The 22,179-nt window shown below is 42.6% G+C and overlaps 1 pseudogene; it reads left to right on the top strand.

Moving 5' to 3' along the window:
• Window positions 1-14,474: 14,474 nt before the first annotated feature.
• Window positions 14,475-15,686, top strand: LOC145396111 (large subunit ribosomal RNA; annotated as a pseudogene).
• Window positions 15,687-22,179: the final 6,493 nt, after the last annotated feature.

The raw sequence follows: 22,179 nt of genomic DNA, 5'->3' as shown, positions 1-22,179 counted from the left end.
GACAACACGAGGGTCATTAAGGCAGACATTTAATTTTTGCAGTCTCAGTCTTCTCTGGGTACATTGTGCAAATGCTGAACATGCAATGCTCATCCAATTCACATCTTTTCGTACGAGTAGGTTGAAGAAAAGAAAACCTTGCACAATGGTCTGCAGATTCAAACAGGTTGATTCCTTGTAATATGTGTCATGACCAATATTTAATTTATATCCGTGCGAAATATATAATGATTCAGTCAGTAAATTATTCTGTTGTGCTACCAGATAAAAAGTCCTCCAACCAGTCAGCAATTCATTCAGTTATTCCATTAGTATGTCAGTAATTAAGTCAGATAATACGAAACAAAATCACTAGGTTAATCAGTCAGGTAGTCAGTGACAAGGGCATAACCAGTTAGTGCCCTTGGTCACCTGGTGAGGGATTTTTCTTGAAAGGAGCTGAGCGCAGCGCCCTCCACCTGTGGGCTCATAGTCGAGAAACTCATAGGTCCGTACTTTATTTAGGACACTGGACACAGATGAGCTAATCTCACAGGGTCAATGGACCAGCTTCCTACAAATGCACAGAAAACTCAGTAAAAATAAATACCTTGAGAGTCTCCCTTTTGTTCCAATCCTACTCTCACCCGATCTCTTCCCCATCTCACCCCTCACCGTCTCGCTCTTCTGCATCATTTACACCCTTTCATATCTCTTACCTCTCTAACCCCTCCTTATCCTTGATTCCTTACTTCTGTTCCCTTTTTCACACTTCTCTGTCCCCCTAACCTTTATCTTTCCTCCCCCTACCAGTCCTTTGTACCATGGTGCACCCCACACACCAATATCTTTTGTTTCAATACAACTTTCCATTCACCCCTGCTTTTACTATTTCAAAATAATCTTTTCCCCCTTCATCCAGTCTCCATTTCAAACTCACCTTTTCCCCCCTCATCCAGCCTCCAAGTCAATCGACATTGCTCCGCGCCCAAAATCGTGTTGGCTGTACACGTCAACCAGCACATAGGGGTTAAGGCAGACATTTATTTTTTGCGGTTGCAATCTTCTCTGGGTACACTGCTAAAACGTTGAAAATGCAATGTGCATTCATGTTACATCTTTTTCTATGAGTAGGTTGAAGAAAAGTATTATGGAATGTAACTTTTCCTCTTCAGTCTTTCCTATGAAATTTCCATGTCAGTTTTTCCATGCTGCATGGTGGTTTTTCTAACTTTTTGTTGCCAGTTTTAACTGGAGTGTTTGGAGGCGGGGGAAGCCTTCTTGCTTCACTATCCTTATCCTTCAGCATGTAAAATTAAATCTCTTAGTCATAGTCTACTCTGTTACAAACAGCCTCGAAAGGACCATAAGGTCCGTTGCTGTGTGCTTACCTTTGCACTCCTTTATATTCCCCCTTCATCTCGCATTCCGCTCAACTTCGTCTTTCCTCATCTCCCGCCCATCAATTCTTTTCTCTCTTGTTTATTCACATTGTTCAATTTTTCCACTCATTCCCCATCCTCTCACCCCGTTACAACTCCCTCCACACCCTCAACCCTCACTATCTCATCCTCCCATCTCACCCTGATAGTTCTGTGCCCCCTCCCCTTATCCCTCTCACCATTCCTGTCTACTATACACATGGCCTACCGCTCGTTCTCGCACTGTTATCATATTTAGTGGGCTCATCTTCCAAACCTACACCCAACCCTGTCATATCTCCATTACCCACCTCTCATTTACCTCATGTTGCTTTTGCCTTCATTTTCTTCCTTGCCCTACCTTTCTTTGACTCTCATATAACGACTTTCCTCGCCTTTCTTAACACCCTCAGCCCTCCGCACTCCTCACCCTTACCTTTCCAATGTCTCCTATAGTGTTCCCAAACCCTGAGACACTTCCCCTGCTCACAGCCCCAGTTCCCCTTCCCCTCACTCCTGCATGGTGATTACCTGGGTAATCTCCGGCACCGGTACTCAACCTCGCCTTGTCCCCGTCACGCCGCCAAAATACTCCAACGAACGTGCAAAATGAGACAGTTTCTTCTTTCCAACGCACACTAATTTGTTGAGGCTGCTTCCTTTTTCTCTCATCACGGTAGTTTAGGAGCTAAAGTTTGGACCCTTTGCAGTTTCCTCGTGGTGATATTTTTTTATGTTTGTAAAATTTTTTGTTAACTGCTTCCTATCATATTCTCTATGGTGGAAAATTTGTTTGCTAATGCTGGGTGGTAGTGCATTTTTTGTGACAGTCATTCTTTATGTCTCTTTATATTTAATCTTCCTTTATTCTGAGGGACTTGTTAAGAGTATGTAGTTTTTTTCCCCATGTTCTTCTAGAATTCTTCTTTTTCAAAATGGCAAATTTGTTTACTAAATTTGGATCCACTGAAGTTTTAAGTTTAGCCTTTTTATCATTTAATATCAAGTTAATCGGCTTTTCTTTATACAGTTTCATCTTATCATATAGTGGCTAATTTGTGTACAGTACTTAAGTTCGGACGCGCCACTGTCTTCTTGTGACTTTTTTTCTCTATTCATGACATTCTTTTTTCTCTTATATATTCCTTTCATCGCAGGGAACATATTTCGGACCACTACTTATTTTTTTTTTTTTCCATAGTCGACCTAAGTGCATTAGACTAAAGTTCTGACTTGCTGTAGCTTTCCTACGATGCCTACTTTTAAAAATCTGTTTTATTTCATCCAATTCTCTAATTTCTATACGGTATACTATAATTTCCCTGACGATAATCAATTAATGCTTGAAGCTAATTCAGTTTTATTATGTTTTAGTCCTTTCAGTATTTTTCTCTGAGGAGGACTAGGTATGTACAGCTTTATACTTTACTTTTCCTTCACAGTGAAAATTTTTTCTGCAGTATTTTTGTGATTACTTTTTCTCCTTATTTGTATGCCTTTTTCCCTAAAAAAAAATAAATAAATAAAAAAAAAATCGACGTTGTTCATTTCCCGGTGGGCTGCAGCTGTGAGTTATTGCAGTTTTGACTGGATTCATGCATCTATATACTCAAATGTATTTTCGTTATTTCCGAGGAAGCCGAGATACTGTTTTGTTTCTGCAGCCCAGACTCTTTGTTTTTGTTTAGTTGTTGGCTGGAATTTGTACTGTTTGCAGTCCTCTTTCATAAAAACTCTCTTTGGTTTCTTTAAACTAACCTTATTTTCCTTAGTGGTTAAGTATATGGATTAGGTAGCTTCGTTTTTTTTATTATTATTGCGTGAGTGTGGAGCCAATGCAGTTCTTTAGACTATATATATAAATATATATATAAATATATATATATATATATATATATATATATATATATATATTTCTGGCAGACACTTTTTTCCGAGCAGGATATTGTTTTGCCCGGTGTGTGTGTGTGTGTGTGTGTGTGTGTGTGTGTGTGTGTGTGTGTGTGTGTGTGATCAAAATAAATCAAATAGTACTGAAACTATCTGGACCAAAGTTAGTGGCAAAGTGAAGGGTCTTTCCAGAGGTTGTTTAATTCATTTTCAGGACAGTTGGTCAAAGAGAAAGGTCACATGACATGGTTAGTGATTAAAACACCTTTTATGGGATTTCAGCCAAATTTAGTGGAAGGGCTGGCTGAGGGTAAGGTATGGGTGAAGTAATTCAGTATTCAGAACACTCTAAGACAAAATCATAAGGTAATGCCAAATGTGTGACCCTATAACTCAGCCAGATATTATTTTATTTGTTTGAAGGGTTGGAGATGTGGCAAGGATGAAGAGATTATATTATGAAAACAACGGTTCAACGATCAAGCTCACAACTTAAGGTCAGGTTAAACATATTTTATCCAGTTTGGACCAAACTTGGTAGAAGGATTGATTGTGAGTCATGGATGAAGTAATTCGACTTTGTTATCACTTGGTCGAATGTCCAGGCCACAGGGCAAAGGCAAATGCTCTGCTGTTAGACCACTTGTAGGAGCAGATGTTGTAATCTCTGAGTGTTCCTTCTTGCTCCCTCTGTGGTGAATTTATATACTGCGCTAAAACACAGATCTACTGCAATTTTCATATTGTTACGTCTCCGTCTCACACTGCCACAGGCTCCAACAGCAGTGGCACAGTATAGGAAGGACGTTGCCCAGTGAGTTATTCTTCTTATGGTCAGCTTTTCGGCATACAGCACACAAGATCAGGTCAGGCGTTGTAAATAAAGACTGGCTTCTTACGTTCACTGTCTTTATTTTCCAAATAATTACACTTAATGCTTGCCACTTCACTTCACTGTTTTCACAAGTTCCGGAGCTATACAGTCTGCACTGGCACTGAAGTGGCACTGAATTAAACACAAACTGAACTGAAACTGACTGAAACTGCTCTAGTACCTTCCTCATCCTTATATAAGCTCCCTATGTACTAGAATCATCTACTAGGTTCTTGGGAAAGCAACATTTGCCAACTAGGAGACACCCAAAATATCCAGAATTTTCTTACATTATGTAGCACTCTAAATTTTTTGGCATACAAACTGAAATAAAATTTCATATTTAAACAGTCACATAAATAAAACATTATAGAGAAAAAGAGTGCAAAATTTAATGCATAACTTTACAAAATACCTTCGCTTACAAACACCAGGCTAACTGGCAACTCTGACACGTCACGAGAAATTCGAGAATCGTCGGGGATGCTCCAGCACTACCCAACTAGCAAATCCCGCGTCTCAACAAGGTATTACATTATTCTTCAGTTTCTCTTCATTTCTTGTAGATTTAGGGTACGATCCAAAAAAAAAAGTTCCCTCCCTCAGTCAACCACCCAATGATGTAATCTCGTGGGGTTCAGTGATCGAAACAGAAAAGTTGCCCTGATGCATCAACAGATGTCGCCACAAGTATCGAGCGTGAGAAGTGGGGAGTGGTTGGCCGGGAAGTGGGGTGTAGGAAACTGGGGTTCTATGAGGGTGATTGAAGACATAAACTGGTAACGCAATAGTTATGTTAAGGAAGCCACATTGTTACATATCTTGTAATTTTAATACCAATAATCGAAAGTAGTCCGGTTAAAAAAATACACCACCAAGAAGCAACAGCTGCATTATATTATAATGTATATTGATTACCATTGGAGGCTATAAAAACTACCCTAACCACCAATACCACAGACACATCCATCACCACCACCAACACCTTCACCACTACCCTCACCTCTGCCACCACAATATTTAGTACCACCACTACTCACACACAACCTCCACCACTGCTACTCTCACGACCACGCCAACTGCCCTCACCACCATCATCACCACCATCAGCACCAACACCTGTACAACCACTACCACACTCACCACCATCAGTACCACCACCACCACCACCATTACTACACTCACCACCATCAGTACCACCACCACCACTACTACTACACTCACCACCATCAGTACCAACACCACCACCACCACTACTACACTCACCACCATCAGTATCACCACCACCACCACTACTACACTCACCACCATCAGTACCACCACAACCACCACTACTACACTCACCACCATCAGTACCAACACCACCACCACCACTACTACACTCACCACCATCAGTACCAACGCCACCACCACTACTACTACACTCACCACCATCAGTACCAACACCACCACCACCACTACTACACTCACCACCATCAGTACCACCATCACTACTATACTCACCACCATCAGTACCACCACCACTACTACACTCACCACCATCAGTAACACCACCACCACCACCACTACTACACTCACCACCATCAGTACCAACACCACCACCACCACAACTACACTCACCACCATCAGTACCAACACCACCACCACCACTACTGCACTCACCACCATCAGTACCAACACCACCACCACCACTACTACGCTCACCACCATCAGTACCAACACCACCACCACCACTACTACACTCACCACCATCAGTAACACCACCACCACCACCACTACTACACTCACCACCATCAGTACCAACACCACCACCACTACTACTACACTCACCACCATCAGTACCAACACCACCACCACCACTACTACACTCACCGCAGTCAGTACCAACACCACCACCACTACTACACTCACCACCATCAGTAACACCACCACCACCACCACTACTACACTCACCACCATCAGTACCAACACCACCACCACTACTACTACACTCACCACCATCAGTAACACCACCACCACCACACCGCAGTCAGTATCATCACCACCACCAACACCAACACCACCACTACACTCACCACCATCAGTACCAACACCAACACCACCACTACCACACTCACCACAATCAGTACCAACACCACCACCACTACTACACTCACCACCATCAGTACCATCACCACCACCACCACCACACTCACCACCATCAGTACCATCACCAACCTCATGCTCACTACCACTACCCTCGTGACCAACACCAAATTAGGTACAGCCTACCTGACCCCCTTATGTATATCCCTGTCTCCCTCAAAGAGGAAAAAAAATCAACAGATTTTGCAGGCAATCTTTGGGACGTCATTTTGTAGAGGGGAAAAAAATTGGATTAGATTTAAACATGCAAAATATAAAGGTCAAAAACCTAGGTCTGATTTTCTCCATGCAGTTTAACAGTCTAATAATTTGACAGGTGGCAGATTATCATTTCAAATAAATATGAATATTTATGCATACAGATACAAAATGCTAAAGTGTAACAAGAGATTAACGATAGAATAGTAGTCACGAAGAAGTATCACAAAAACGATGTAGAACAGCATAACTGTCGTTTCTGTCCCTGAGATACGGTATAAAAGCTGCTAAACGACGCAATCTCCAGGCTAAGGTGAACGAACGTATAAGAAGGAAGAAGATGACCGAATGCTCTATCATATGGCCACTTGAACAGGACAAAATGTGGTTATTGGATCAACGTCTGTGATCTCTGCCCAAATGGTGGTGACGCGTCACTTAGGTAGCCGGCACCAGCTGTCAGGTCTTATCATTCACTACACCAGCATTTTTCATAGCTCATTTCATTGTTCGATCCTGTCTTTTTTTGTCTTTTTTCCTTTGTCATTCGTTCTTTGTTTCTTAGCAGTACCCGTCTCATCGGTGGGGATATAAACCAGTGTGTGAACTCTCTCTCTCTCTCTCTCTCTCTGCGAAATTTTCCTTTTCTTTTCTTTTTTCTAATGATGATACTTTTTTTTCTTTCATAGTGCGTTCGTGGTAATTTTTTCCCGTTCAAGGAAGATGGTTACAACAGCCATTGAAATCAGCTAAATTCACCAAGTTTCACTCTATCCGCTGTATCATACAAACTCTACAGTAACGAAAGTTGAGGCATCCACAACCAGGCCGTACTGATCTCTGCATTCACCTTAATCGCTTCGTTTCTTCCTTGTTAAGGACCACAGGAACTAGTTATTCCCTCACACACCACTTTACTTGTATTTCAGTTAACTCTGTTCCTTACACGCATGTCATCCTCCTGGATGTTCCGTGATTCATCATATTATGTCTTTTATTTAATTATCCATGTCCATCTTAGATTACCGATTCACCCAAGTCCTAATTCGTCTCACCAGCAATATCCCCTTCTTCTGTCTCTCTTTACATAATTTCTCCCTGTGTCTGAATCTCCCTATGTCTCAACCGTGGTCTGCCTTTTTGTCTTACTTCATCTCTTACTGCACCTTTCCTTGACTGTTATTTCTCACTCAGTCAGTCCATCTCATCAGACATATTGTCCTGAATCTCCGAAGTTTTTACGGTTCCATCTCGTTTTTTACACCATCAAGCATTTAGTTAGTGTTCATAGAGTCTTTACTACACAGTCGGCGCCACTGTGCCCTCACACGTAGTCATCATCATCTGAACTGACACTGGCATCTCCCTCCACACGCTTCTTAATTCCTCTAATGGTTTTGCCCTTCATTACACCCTACTAGTTACATCACGTCCAGTGTCTGAGACCCATTTTTTGCTATATATACCTCTAAATACAGGAAACATTCTGATTTATCCAGATCCTCCCCAAACAGATATTCTTAGTGTGTGATAATACCTCATTATATCTCAACAGTTTCCTTTCAGTTTTTTAATCTCTCGAACGGAGACACAACAGCTGTATTATACACACTGACTCACCAGAACACACACACACACACACACACACACACACACACACACACACACACACACACACACACACACACACACACACACACACAAAACTAGCTTACTTCAGGTTCTCCCTCTCTTCCTGCATTCCTTAAATTGATCCAAATTCCCAGTACCCATACACCTACCTCCCTAGCCAATCTGTCCCTAAACAGACTGAAATGCTGTGGATACAACACACAGCCATGACGCAACCCACCTTTACCTCAAAGCATCTACACTCATCCTTTCTCACCTGCATAACTGGCCTGCGTTTTATCAATACTGTTCACTACACTTATAAGTCTCATCTCAACCCATACATGTGTAACATTTATCACAAAGCCTTTCTATTAGTTATCAAAAGCCTTCACCACGTCCTTCATGGCCATATACAGGTTCTTCCTCTAGCACTTTCAAGCCATATCCCCACCCCACCGAGTCTTACCTAATGCCATGATATATGCGGTATATTTAACGATCCCTGTCACCACTGTTCAATAACTTTGCCTTGTATGCTCAGCTGACTTGTATCTTTAAATTCTGGGCATTGTTTCTTGTCCCTCCTCATGGCTGTACTTTTCTTAATTCTTAGCTTCTTCGAAGAAACACTGGCTTGAGCAGGCAAGAAAAACTTGTGCATCCCAGTAATCAGTAAAGCAATAGTAGTCACGTACAACCATATTAGGCCGGTTCATTGCTAGAGACCAGACGCATTTAGTACGCGCAGTAGACTTGTACAATTGTTATTTGTACATCTTTTCTACGCCTTTACAGTATATTACTCAATGCAATTGGTCCTCTTAAATCTGTGCTTCTCTCTTGTTTCTCCAATTTAAATATTCAGGAGATTTGTAGCACATTTCTAAAATCCATGCAGTCTCTCTTGTCGTCTCTATTTTATATTCCCCGTTGCTTCCGGCGTCCTTGGCTAAATTCGATTCGACATGAGATCAGAGATCCCTCGGTCGTTCGATCCTTTAATCGGGTTTTCCAGTGGAATTAAAAATCATGTGCCTTTATTGAGCCAAGGATCAGAGTAGGATAATCCCCGTAATTCACTCACGCCGACAAAATGCAGCGACGATCAGTGGAAACTACGAGACTAACTGGACAAACAACGTGAATATCACTTGCAAATATATTTTACAATCATTCGCAAGTAGACAGTGTTAATACAATAACTGGTACTGACATGGCATGGATTTGGTTTTCTTGTTGCTTATTCATATTTCCTATAATTATTTTCTCAGAAGCATCTCAAGTGGTGGGTGGGGGCACTCACCATCCACTCACTCGATGTATTGCCGCACTTGAGGACTGTCCCTTCTTCTCTTCCTTCCTTCTTTCCTTCCTTCCTCATCTTTCTTCCCTTAATTCTTTCCTCTTCCTTCTGTCTGCGGATGACTCAACACTGAGTGACAAGCCATTTTTTTTGTGTGTGTGTCCGACTCTAAGCATAGGCTTCACAGCCTGCTATCAAGGCCCAGCAGTCCTCCTACATGCCATACACCTCTACATGTCACCACTTCGGCGCTAACACCCACCGTCCATATTGAATACATGCTAGGGCTGTCTCATACAGGACTGGTGTATTGGTATTAGCGGGGATATTTTTACGACATGTCGGCGGGTCTTCTGGTAGATCAGTAAAGCCTGATTTAATGAAATTCAAATCCTTAAACTGTTCCCTGCCCCAGCCGGGATTCGAACCTGGGTCCGGTGGGACTGCAGGCCACCTCTCTACCGATTGAGCCACCGCCTCCATTTACTACGCTGGGTGGTAACCATATAACCAAATTATGACGCCTGGTGGTTTAGTAGGTAATTAAGGCGCTCAAATCGGATTGAGCCTGTGCAGGTTTATATCCAAGGGCTGGTTGGGGTTTATTGCTCACGTGATATCACTCAGGGATGAGTGGGGTTGGTCACTCTCATCTTAAATATCAGGACCAACTTGCCTGGCCCCGGGCTCCTACGCTGCTCATCGGGAATCACAGGAATAGATAATGATGATAATGATGGGCATCTCCACTTCACTTAGATACTGCCTATACTTGATAATAACATTAAGGCGAGAAAGTGTAGTTCCTAACCCTGTCACGGGTTTCATAGACGCATTGACATCATTTACATATGGTCTATAAGTGAAAATAACATTTAAGGCACATTGCTGTGACTCTTAACCCTCTCATGGTCGGGGCATCAATGGAGTATTTATTACAGTTCACGGTAGACAATTTTATTCAGCCAAGTTTCACAGAAGTTTGACAGTGTTAATACTATCACCATTTTCCCTTTCATGGTCGGCACGACTAAAATACTGTATTCCTACTAATAGCAGGGGATTTTATTCAACTGAGTGGGTCAGAGAAGTCTAAAAGTGTTAAGATATCTTGCTCATTACAATCATCATGCAAACTATATGCCCTTTATTAAAAATGGAGCTTGTGTTCAGCAGTAAAAGAAAAGGAAAACGAGAATAGAAGGTGGGACAGGTATTATCAGTCATCCAGAAAAAATGGGTCAAACCTCCATTCACTAATCACCATGGTGTTCGATACTCTGTTTTCCATCCAACAGCCCATACTACCTACACTAGCATGTACATCTTGATGAAGTCTCTCTCGTGACGCCTGTGTGGTACAGACATTCCGCCGACTGAGAAGTTAACAACTATGGTGCAGACATCACCTGTGCAACGTCATTAACTTTTCATTCATCCACATCAGTCTTTCGATAGAAAATTTGATTCGTCAGAGTAGAATCCTATTATGCTGAGGTGAAATGAACGGTATGGTGAAATGAATGATGATGTGAAATGAGTGATGAGGTGAAATGGGTGGTGAAGAAGACTTATATTAATGCCTATCGACTGTCTGAGGGTCCTTGGGTAGGCAATTAACTTTTGCTGAGTCTGACTCTTCCCCTAGAACACGGAAGGAATAATGGAATATACATCCCGATCCCCTGTTGTACTGCTGGGTACACAGGGACAAGGTGTAAACAAACTTATCCAGGCGTTTCACCAGACCAAGAGTGATATTCGTGTTGTTGTTGTTGCTGCTGGCAGGATGTACTAATGCACCATCGGCTACATCCACGATGAAGCGATGTTGATGATAAGGAAGACTGGGTGGCGAGAAGTAGGTGAGGAAGGAGGGAAAATGAGTGGAGGAGGAGAAATGGGTGAAGGAGGAAGGAGAATTGGCATAGAGGAGAAATGGGTGCAGGAGGAAGAGAAATAGGTGAAGGGTTGAGGGAAATGGGTGGAGGAATAACGCAGTGGGTGGATAAGAAGGGGGAGTGGGCGGGAAGGAGAAACCGAAGGGAAAAGGAATAGGGAGGAGAGAGAAATACAGTTGGTGATGGAGGAAGAACATGGATGTTGTGAAGGGAAAATGGGTACGAAAACAAGAATGGAAAAGCTTTAGAGGGACAGGATATCGGAGGGAAGGGGAATTGGGTTAGTAGGAGGAATGGATGGGAACGGAGGAGAGAAAACTAGGGGAGGGTGGGAGGAAAGAGACTGATTTCTAAGGAAGGTGAAAATTAGGTGAACTGGCGATAGATGTAAGCGGTGGGATTACTGAATTGTTACGTGTTAACTTTCCTGGCTATGTTTTCAGTCCTTTCTTTTATTATCTACCTTTTCTCTCCGTTAATTTCTGTTTTTTTTTTTTTTTTCTTGTACTCTCCCATGTTATACTTCCTCTTTTTTCTCGCATTATTTCCTGTTATTTTCCCAATGTTCTCTTTAATTATTACTCGTCCTCAGCTATTTTTCCTTTTCTCTTATATAATATCCTTTTTTATTTACTTCATTTTCTTTCATTATCCTCTCACTGCCTCATTTTCTAATGTGCTATCTCAACTTTTTGTTTTCTTCTTTTCTGCTTCACCATTCACCTTTTGTCTTATACTCATCCCCTTCAGCCCTTCCAGCACGACAACCAATCTCTTCCTCTCTCTTCATATCAGCCAGCTCTGATACTCCTCTCTCAAAATTCCTCTTCCATCAACCACTTTCATTCATCTCCACACTATCTTTGTTGACGCCTCAGCTCATCTCATATCCACCTCCCTTAACCTCCACCCAGTTCTCAACTACCTCTCTTCATCCCCAGACACCATTACCCCCCCCCCCTCACCAATCCTCTGTTCCTCCAACACCACATATCTATCTCCCTTAATTCTTCAACCCATGTGTTACCACACCCAAACACCACCACAGACCATCTCTCACCTCTCATTTGCCTTTCCCCAAAACCCACTGTCATCTACCACTCCCCAAAACACAGCCACCCACCTCTATGAACATCCACTATCTTCACATACCACTGCTGACACATCTCTCCGACTGTTCCATTTCACTCCCTTGATTTTAATGCCCAAGACCTATAATTTGATAAACTTCAAATCGTCACCTCTGCCCCCTGTTCCATAGAACCACCTCCACTCACCTTTATCCAACATCCCAAGACACCTTCACCTAGTTCTCATCTTTCTCCAGCTCTCAACTACCTCTTTGCTATCTTTAATTTTCATTCACCCACGTAACCATATCCATTCATATCCACCCTGGCATCAGGTGTCTAATTTATTTCACCCATCTCATTTCTAGCTTCCAGTCACGTCCCTTCTCCTCTGCCGAACATATCTTCCCCATCTCCTGGCGATGGTTGCTTTCAGGTGGATGTTAATCACCCCCTCGCACAAACACTTCTCCACACCCTCTCCCAATCACCACCTTTTACCTTCACTCACCTCTCATCCACTTCTCATTCCTCAACTCACCAATCGCCCAACTAGTATTTAACTTTCTCCCTAAAGTACTTAAACTCATTTGTCACCTGCCACTACTCAGCTCCCTAAATCCCCATTCATTTGTAAAACTCCCCATAGCTTTTTATCCACCTCTTTCTTTCCTGCAAACACCTCTTCCAACACACAACCAGCTCCAGTTTGCCGTCCCAAGCCTGCATCGTGCTCTCCAATAGCGCTCTTTCCTCTCCTTCTCCTGTGACGTAACTACCCTTGGCCTGTTGTCGGGTGGAGTGCAAATCGGCAGGCAGGTCGTTCATTTCCCTGATACACACAACCCCGGGATTAACGAGGCCACTCAACAATACCCGGCCCGCCCACGTCTGTCCTCCAGCCCTAATGACTCTTAGGGTGGTGGGCTTGGAGGTGAAGAGGAAGGATTTGTCTTTTCCCCAAAGAGATTGAAGCGTATATTTTGAGGAAGCGGTGAAAATATTTGGAGGCAGCGGAAGAAGTTGTTTCTAAGAACAAAGGTACATTTTGGAGCCTGTTTTCATATGTCAGTGTAAGATAAGTGTCATAGAGACAGTTATTTAGTACTGCTTGGAAGTCAAAGAAAGGTGACACTTTCTTCCCACAAGAATACGGATACAGTACTTTGGAGGGAGTTTCTTTGTGTTTTATAAGTTAGAAAGTTATCTTTATGTGTTTTCATCCTTAACCTCATGACTGCAGCCATTAGGTATTACACTGTCGCGAGCTATAAGCCATTGTGTTCCTGGAACTCAAACCTTGTCCTACACGCCGGTCTCCCTGACCTAATTAATATCGACCCTAAAGTGTTGCTCCGTGTGTGTATAACAAGGCACCATTTTAGATGTATCTGATTATTACTGTATTATTAGTTTTTGCAATACAGGAATTAAACTTTTTGAGACATGGTGCATTGGCATCTCTCTCTCTCTCTCTCTCTCTCTCTCTCTCTCTCTCTCTCTCTCTCTCTCTCTCTCTCTCTCTCTCTCTCTCTCTCGTAACTTTTTTTCGAGGCTGTAAACAGGTTTTACTTGGAGGTACAAGAGGAAGAAGGCTTTTTGTTTTTCATTGGCACCAAAGGGTGCCAGTTTCTTCTTATCTCTACGTCATAAATCTGTTGAATATTTTTGACGTTTTTACAGTTTATTATTGATATGTGTGTATGTGTGTGTGTGTGTGTGTGTGTGTGTGTGTGTGTGTGTGTGTGTGTGTGTGTGTGTGTGTTTTGTTTAGCTTTACACACAAGGACCCAACTAGTTGGTGGTTTTGGGAGACAAAGGGTTAATGAGGCAATTATTCTGTGATAAGGACAAGAAGGGATGCACTGTCTTTGTTTCCAATCCTACTCGTCTTGAGTCTTTTCTCCTGGATACCAGGCTTGGGTATTTTTACTGGGTAACTGAACACGATTTTGTCTCAGCTACCCAGCAACCTCCCGCCTGTGTAGCCGTCTTAATGTAGGGACTTTAGGTTCACCAGTAGACGAGGTTATCAAGAAAGTATGAAAATGACTTTTTCCTGTCTCTATTTCCTTGGACCAAGGAGTTCAACATGTGTGCAAGTCATTGGGTGCACTAAACCCAGAGGCGAAATGAAAGTGAGACACTGCGGGGGGCCTCGCCGATCCCCTCTCCTCCTCCGACTCTTCCCCCCCTGTCCTGTTCTTCTTCTCCCGAAGGAGGCTGCGGCGGGGCCCAGGGCAGGTCGGCTGGCTGGCGAGGAGGCGGCCAGGGTCTCCTGGGGCTGATCCCTCGGCCACGCAGCACGCCCGGCTCCCTTGGAAGGGGCGACGAGGGGGTGAGTCCCTTTCCCTCCTCTCCTCCGACCTCGGTTTTGGCATCCGGCGGCGTGCGGTGGCCCTCGCCCAAGTGCTCCGGGGCGGTGGTCGTCGTTGTCCTCCTCTCTGAGGGGGTACGCAGCCGCCGTGCCCAAGCGTGGACATGCTCTCCGGTGTCGGGGGGGAACGCAAGCCCGGGACTTGCCGTATTGGCCCTCCACGGAGGGGTGGATACCCGCCTCCCTCCCGTTTCCCACCTGCGGCAGGTGCCGGCAAGTACCTTGAGCAGATATGTTGAGACCCGAAAGATGGTGAACTATGCCTGGCCAGGATGAAGCCAGAGGAAACTCTGGTGGAGGTCCGGAGCGATTCTGACGTGAAAATCGATCGTCAGAGCTGGGTATAGAGGTGAAAGACTAATCGAACCATCTAGTAGCTGGTTCCCTTCGAAGATTCCCTCAGGATAGCTGGCACTCGTACATGAGTTTCATCCGGTAAAGCGAATGATTAAAGGTCTTGGGGACGAAACGTCTTCAGCCTATTCTCAAACTTTAAATGGGTGAGTGTCTGGGCTTTCTTGAAAGACGGGGGCGCGGCGGCCTTCCAAAGCCGCCGTCCACGACTGAAGCTCCAGAGCCAAATCACTGAGTGCCTAGTGGGCCAATTCTGGTAAGCAGAACTGGCTCTGTGGGATGAACCAAATGTCGAGGTAAGGGGCCTAAATGAATGCTCATAGAACCCAAGAAAGGTGTTGGTTGCTATAGACAGCAGGACGGTGACCATGGAAGTTGGAATCCGCTAAGGAATGTGTAACAACTCACCTGCCGAAGCAACTAGCCCTTAAAATGGTATGGCGCTCAAGCATTCTCCCGATACTCGACCGCCGGTGGCACAACAGGCTTCGCCACGCAAGTCTTTAAGCCCCGGTGGTAGGAGTGCTCCCTACGTTCCAAATGGGTTGGTGGAGGATTTGTACTCCTCCCTGTAAAATCAGATAACTCAGAGTTCATGGAAGAGGGATAGGTGGACTTTATTATTTACCTGCCGGTGACAATAGGATTCTCCTGCTCGTCCTTCCTCTAAGCCATGTAACCATGTACAATGCTGGGTGGTTTACATCTATCGAAACCATACATGCTTCTTACATATTAAGTGGGGTTGGTGGAGGATTAGTGCCCCTCCCTGTAAAACAATTAACTCTAAGCCTTGGCCACCCCGCTTCTGGGATACATGGCGTCTGGCAATGGATGGATGGATTTGTTTCAAGTGCAGGAAGTCAGGATGTTTTATTTTTCTCAGCCAAGGAATATGGATAGATGTAATAATCTTTGCCTCTTTTTCGTCTTAAGCTGCTTTCACAGTGATATTTAAACTCATTCATTATATTATATTATATAAAGTAAGAGTAATAGTACTCAGGCTTAAGGTAAATTATTTCTTGGCACAGAGGTAAGTGTGTGTGCGTGTCTTTTTTAACGCATAGAGGTAATATTGGAGGCATGAGAGTACCTTTTGGGGGGCAAGAGGTAATTTTTATGAAGTCGGTGGTATGTGTTTAGGCACAAGTACAGTAGTAAGTTTGTTAGGAGGCACAGGAGTAAGTTTCTGGAGGCAAATGGATCGGAAGGAAGTATATTTCCGTCTTTAATCGCTGCAGTACGATGACGTGTTGTTATAGTATACTTCATTCTTGCTACTTCCATACTACTTCATAAGCCAGGGTAAAGGGGCAAAGAATTAACTTTTCTTTATTTGCTATCTCTCTTTCGTTATCTAGTCAATTAGATAGGCGCAAGAGCATGGCAGACTCACTGTGTGTGTGTGTGTGTGTGTGTGTGTGTGTGTGTGTGTGTGTGTGTGTGTGTGTGTGTGCTAGAGGTACAGGGTTAACGAGTTTGTATTGTTTTCGTCCATAACGTCTGCAACAGGATAATGTCTTCAATGTTTTACTCCGGACACCACCTAATGTCTTTATTACCAGACGCCCTTCCTCAGCCAAATGATATCGTTTCGTCATGAGAGGAAGTAAGAAGGCTATTGGAGACATCAGGGTAATGGGTTTTGTTCTTTAAGTGGTAAGAAGGAAGATAACCACATGACAAAGACAATGTTAGTGTTATCCTTAGATAACTAAATAGCTCAAGAAAGAGTTTTGAAGTGGAGAAATCAGACACAGCTTTCATTATGTCCTCAATTCAAGATTTTTTTGAATTAAGTAAAATCATGCAGAAGCTACAGAATACGAAAAAAGAGCCTTGTAAAGACAACGTTTTATGCCTGGAGTTCTCATCTACCATGAATTGATATCCTTTTCTTTATGAAAAAGCGTAGCCACTACTACATACATTACGAAGAACGTTGGTTGTGCTAACTGATACACGCATCCCTCATTACAAGTCAGGGATGTGCTCCAAAATATTTATTTCAATGCCACGGGTGTTGTATACAGGGAGAACATGTAAGTCACCGATATGGGCACTAATGCTAGTTTGACAGGCTAGTATTGTGTAATTTGCTGGAGATACAAGAGCAAAAACAAACTAAGAGAGAGAGAGAGAGAGAGACTAAAGCATCGAATTATGGATACTTAAAAATCATGAAAAAAAAAAAAAAGAAGAATTAACTGTGCGTCTTATTATATGACAGAGTTAGTCACACTGCAGAGTTAGTCACACCTGTTCCTAGGAGGAGTATATATATATATACGAAGGGTGATCAGAAAGTAATGACAGTTCGTGCTATAACATGAAAACCTTGAATGATGGGAGGTAGGGGAGCAAGGAGAGTACAGAGTTGCCTGTCCTTACGAGTTTGAACTTGTCGCCGTATGCCTGACTTTTCTTGTTTTATTGTTGTGAGTGAATGCTTCACTCTTGTTTTTGCTCTCTGGCCAGAAACATGGATTACTCAAAAGAAGGCTGCAGGTTCTACATTTTTACGAGGTGGAAACTGGGAAAGAAAGCAACAGAGATTCGAGGGGAATTATTACAAGTTTATCCAGACACTACTCCTTCCCTGGAAACTGTTTTCCGCTGGATTCGTGCTTTCACAGCAGGAAAAACTGAATTGAAAGATGAACAACGCTCTGGACGCCCCCGGACATCCGTGACCGAAGCAACAACTGTCCGTGCACGGTCCATCATTGACGAGGATCCAACTGTAACTCTTAGGTTCTTAGCCTTGGAGCTTGATATCAGTTATGGGAGTGCATATGACATCGTGCATGAACAATTACACCTGAGGAAGAAGTGTTGTCGATGGATACCCCATTTGTTGACTGATGAGCAAAAGGCTGAACGGGTGAGGATTTGTCGTGTCTGGCTTGCTGAATTTGAACCAAATGGTCCAAAACGGTTCTCAGATGCTGCTACTGGAGATGAGTGTTGGATTTCATTCTTCACAACCCGTGACAAGCAGTCAAACATGGTGTGGTTGGGCGATGAAGACCCTCGACCTCAGATTTTGAAGGAAGGATTTCGCAGCCGGAGGCGCCTTTTCGCCATCTTTTTCAATTCTCAAGGACCAATATGCGTGGATGTGATGCCTGAAAAGTCCACTATCACAGCCCAATACTACACAGACCAGGTCCTTCCACAAGTCTTGGAACACAAGGCCAACACCGCACCAACCCGCCGTCGGTCTCGCCTTTTGCTGCACCACGACAATGCTGCACCCCACAAAGCTCGCCTCACTATGCAGTACCTGGAACAACAAGGTATAACTCTGCTCCCCCACCCACCCTACTCCCCTGACCTGGCTCCCTGTGACTTTTGGTTGTTTCCAAAAATTAAATCTGCCATCGCTGGGAAGCAATTTCATCGCATCCAAGACTTGGCACGGACCGTCAATTCAGAACTCCGAAGTATACCGTCTTCAGAGTACCACGTTTGCTTCATGAAGTGGAGAAAGAGAATGGAACGCTGCATAGAGGTTGGAGGGGAGTACTTTGAAGGAATGTGAGTCATAGTTTGATAGTTCTTCATGCTAATAAAAGTTTATGGACTCACTGTCATTTCTTTCTAATCACCCCTCGTATATATATATATATATATATATATATATATATATATATATATATGACATACAAAATGACCGTGAGGGACACTAATGGAAGCACAGTGGTGGAGCGAATAAGGAGATTGCGTGACAGATTAACAGTGTGTATGAGAGGGAAATTAGTACAAAAAAAGGAGGGGCAGACTAAGAACAAGTTAACCCCTTTAGTACGAGGACATAGGTTATATATTGTTTTAGCTATCCCCAAACGACTGTGTTTAACTCAGGACAGGCTTTTCGAACAGGAAGGGGTGGAAATAGCGTTCATTAACCCCTTCACTACCAGGAAGTAACAATGGTTGAACAAAACCGTCAGTTCGGTGGACTTAGTAGGAGTGGGTGGCAGCCTACTGTATGCGATAAGAGCAGAGATCATTGCTGAGTAGGGAGAGGATGACTGGTTGTCCTTTTAGCGAAGCCATTCCTCACAGGAGCCAGATTAGTGCAAATGTGGAATAAACAGAGTGTGGAGGAAATTATGAGGTTAGTGACAGGGCAGCTGTAACAATATCTTTGGGAATGACAGTCGAAAGGCAAAGCTCCTGAAGAAAATAAGATTATGTGATTTATCTGTTATCCATTTCACTACCATGATGGAATTTTTGTTTATTTCTGCTATCTTTATATATATATATATATATATATATATATATATATATATATATATATATATATATATATATATATATATATGTTTAATACTGGAAAGCACCTTAATAAATGAGTGGGTAAGTGTGCGCTATATCGAACCCCTTCAGTTCAAAAATCTCTCCTAAGCTGAATAACAGTGCCTGCAAACAACAAGCATCACACATGTATACCTTATCTGGGCTGAAAGAATCAATGCTTGCCATCATCTGACGATTATATTTAGATTAAGGAATAATAATCACAATGAGGGGATTAAAAGCTATTACCTTTTATTCACTCTTTGCGAATGCGTTTCTTGCTACCAATAAGCGATATATTTTGTGTAAGATCCCTTAGTGTGAAGGGGATACGTGTTGTAGGGTAACACTAGTGACGTGGTTACTAACAGATTTATTTATAGGTTCTCAAGGAATCCAGGAATGTTGCTAAACAAGTGGACGAAAGGATTAAAGCATTTCTCCATACAACTGGCACAGTGATGGAAAGGAATGCTACAGCCATGATGATATACGTGTTCTTATTGTGGTGAGGGAAGTGTGGCATGGAAGAACAATGTTTGAAAGAATGGCAAGCTTGACATTATTTGTTGAAACAGAGTGAAGTCGTGTTGCTCTGATGTTTCGTACAGTACCAGGCCGTCCCATCAAATACAGGGATAGTACTTTTATTCACGAAAAAAAAAAAAAAATGCACAACACTCACGTCATTGTACAATTTTTCACGAATGCTATGGCAGTTTTAGTGATTCACTTATGACACTGCATTTGCTGTATTGCATTTATCATAGCTTTTTTTTGGAAGTACTGAGTTGTTTAAAACTTTAAAAGATAGGTGTGTTGTACTGTAAATATTGTAATCTATGGCAATGTATGATGATAGTCATTAGTTTGTGGAGATGAATGCAATGGCTTGTGAGGATTCTGCTCAGACCCGGGGTTTCAGTAATTTATTAGTCAACAATCACTGTGTGTCTGCCAGCTGGGAAGATGGTTAATGACAGATTATTGCTTCACGCTTTGTTACCATATCATCTGGTTACATTATCAACCCCACTCTTCACTGACATTTATAATGTACTCTTGCTGCCTCCAGAAGATTATTTCAACTTACGAAAGATATCTTGTAGTGAAAGAGGTGATGAATGACATATCTGACCTGTTCGGTTCGAAATGTTTCTTCTAAGGTGAATAAACTTCTCTGGAGCAGATAAGAATACAGACAACACTGGGTGGAAAAGGTTAGGTACTGAACATCAACCGTTTGTAGTATGTTGAGGGTAATTATTACTTTAACAGCATGACAAGTTATGCGCTGAACTCTGGTAATGTGGCATAATGACGTCGAAATTATTTTAAATACAGTACCTTAAATCCAGCTTTTGGCACAGACTGTTGGGTCTTCCCTCATACCAGCAAAGAACATCGCACACTGACACATATTACAACTTAAATGCTTATGGTGCAATGGTGATTATTTTAACATTTCTTTTCCATTCCACAGAGTAATTACCTCCGCCAACGAAGGTGGAGGAGGTTATGTATTCACTTATGTTTGTTTTTCCACTCGATATCTACAGAAGTTCTCTGTGAATTTCAATAAAACTTGGTGGAAGGGTGGGCTGTGGGCCAAGAAAGAATTGATTAAATTTGGGGGCATATCCGGATCCAGATCCGGAGTATCCCGTACAATATCTCCAAAAGTTTTGAATAATTTCAATTAAATATTGTGGAAGGGTGGGCCATGGGCCAAGAAAGAATTGATTAAATTTGGGGGTGGATCCGGATCCTATGTATTCCACACAGTATCTCCGCGGATCCGGATCCTTTTTAATGGCAATGGCATTGGTGGAGGTATGCGCTCTCTGAGTGCTTTCTAGTTTCTAGTGTGTTCCGGGGACGTCTCAGTCAGCGCTTTCAAAGTCTATCTTGAATCGTTCGTTCATTTTATACTCTCAGTGCCACACTAACAAACTGAACCATCTCCACAATATATGGGATATCTAAAGACGAGTTTACCATGTCGTATTTCTTTTCCAGATCCATGAATGCCATAATTATCGTACTGTCCTTCTCACAACCACTCTCCACTACATGTCTCATTGTAAATATGTGAGCCTAACATTCTCTACCACTCGTAAAGCCACCTTGTTCATCACTCGCTAGGCCCTTTGATATACTTTATAATTATTCTTTATAATTCTTCCAGATACCTTTCCTACAGCTCTCATGAGAGTTATACTACGATGTTTTTTTGCATTTAAATCACTGGCCTTTACTGTTGTACAGGGGTACAGTCACAGTTTTTATTATTATTATTATTTTTATTATTCATTCTGCTGATACAATGCCATTCATCTGTTCCTGGCTACATATCTATGACAAATACTTCCTTCCACGCTGTTCACAACACTTAATCATATCAGAATAAATATCATCAATACCTGTTGCTTTCCCATTATTCAGCCTTTTCACAGCATTCTTTACTTCTGGCAATGCCTTGTCTCCTAGCACTTCAGTTCTAAGCTGCACACTACCAAAACCAATCCTGTTTACAGTCGCTCTTCTCTCACCATTCCCATTCATCAGCCTTTCATGATGTTATTTCCAACTGCTCCTTACTTCACTTCCACTCTCATTTCCCACAGTTTCACACTTCTCTACGTTTGACTTCTGCATTTTTGCAACTGCATCCGGTACATTTTCTTATTTTCAGTATGGGGTATATGCGTGGGAGTAGGTGAGAATGAGAGGGCAAAAGAA

The sequence above is a fragment of the Coenobita brevimanus genome, chromosome 34 (genome assembly GCF_032717465.1).
Source record: "Coenobita brevimanus isolate Jiangsu-jjx chromosome 34, ASM3271746v2, whole genome shotgun sequence".
Lineage (NCBI taxonomy): Eukaryota > Metazoa > Arthropoda > Malacostraca > Decapoda > Coenobitidae > Coenobita > Coenobita brevimanus.
Note: the sequence above shows the minus strand (reverse complement) of the source record. Positions and strands in the feature narration are given on the sequence as shown.